Source organism: Buceros rhinoceros, unplaced genomic scaffold, assembly GCF_000710305.1.
Source record: "Buceros rhinoceros silvestris isolate BGI_N320 unplaced genomic scaffold, ASM71030v1 scaffold11949, whole genome shotgun sequence".
In the NCBI taxonomy this organism is placed as follows: domain Eukaryota; kingdom Metazoa; phylum Chordata; class Aves; order Bucerotiformes; family Bucerotidae; genus Buceros; species Buceros rhinoceros.
In genome coordinates, this window is record NW_010431076.1 from 67592 (window position 1) to 68921 (window position 1330).

Consider the following 1330-nt stretch of genomic DNA (forward strand, 5'->3'; position numbering starts at 1 on the left):
GCGAAGCTTTGGGCAAATCAAACATTGAACCTTGCTTTTCCCACCTGTAAAACGGAGACAATAATCATTACCTACCTTAGAAAACTGTTGAGAGGAAGGGCTGTTTGTACAGCATCCCTCGCAAACTCTTCGAGCCACAGCTCATGACTATTCCTATGCCTGTAACTTCCCTAATAACACACGGGGCCTTCAAAGTAAGCAGGGCTGCTGGGTGGCACAATCAAATAAACATTGCTTAATGTGAAAATCTAGAGTATCACTTATTCTAGTTTCAAAATTTTTCTATCTATGAGTACTGTGCTGGAGTTGAGTGTAAATCTAAACACTGATCCATCGGTAAAGGCAAGTGTTGTCTGACACTGCTACCTCCCTTCCACCCTGCTAATCATCTTACTTGGCTTTGTTCTGAGATGAAAACCTCTGTGCTGTGAACAGCAACAAATCTCTGCCTAGTTAGACCATGAAGGTTGACAAAAACTGATGTGCCCTGCTTGAAGCAACCACAAAGGCTCAAGGACTGCTAAAATGTCCCTTTAGTTAGATGAATTTATGAGGTTTACCGCACCATAAAAGCACATGCAACACGTCTGTCCTACAAGTTCATGCTGCTGCCCACTCATGCAGTCAGATAACCGGGCAGGGTAAGAGATCATGCTTCTTTCCATGGAGATGACTGAGTGCACTGACATTAAAACAGAGTCAATGTGACTAAATGAATTAGGACTTTAACTGGTAACAAATACTACAGACAACTGTGATGAGATACTCTTCGTGCCATGACAGAGAGTGGGGCCAAACAAAAAATTCCATTGCATTCTGCTTTTAGCCTATCTTAAGAAGAGAAGTAACTGGCTCCCGTGGCTTAGTATGAAGCAAATACCATTTTGGTGTAGTGAGTGCAACCTTTGCTGGCTCCAATATCCTCAGGAGCAGGAAGAACAAAGCTTGCATTTGATGCAATGGCAGCTCCCAATATTAACTGGACAGTGAGGTGATGTGGGTGGATCTACAGCTATTCCTCATCAAGAAAAGGGCATGCTAGCCTTCTGGTCCTCTCCATGCAGCTCAGGGTTGAAATGTATGGACTGGTGCACCCCCCCACAAAAAAGGCATCTTGATTTCTAAACACTGTTAGCAACAAGGCACAAGCAAGCCATCATTCTTCAAGTGCTTTTAAAAGGTCTTTGCAATACTAATCTAAAAAAGCCCAAGCTGCACATGCTGGCCTTTATCATCCACAGCTAGGTTTCCAGCACAAAACTCTTACACATTTGTAAAATGCAGGGTTGTGGTTTGATGTTTGGTTTTTTTTTTTTATCCACGACCAGCA

General features: G+C 42.9%; 1 protein-coding gene across 2 annotated transcripts in view; it reads right to left on the bottom strand.

The window, feature by feature from the left end:
- The window catches only part of RBFOX2 (RNA binding protein, fox-1 homolog (C. elegans) 2), a 56473-nt gene that overhangs the window by 23347 nt on the left and 31796 nt on the right, over positions 1-1330 (bottom strand). The window lies entirely within an intron of this gene.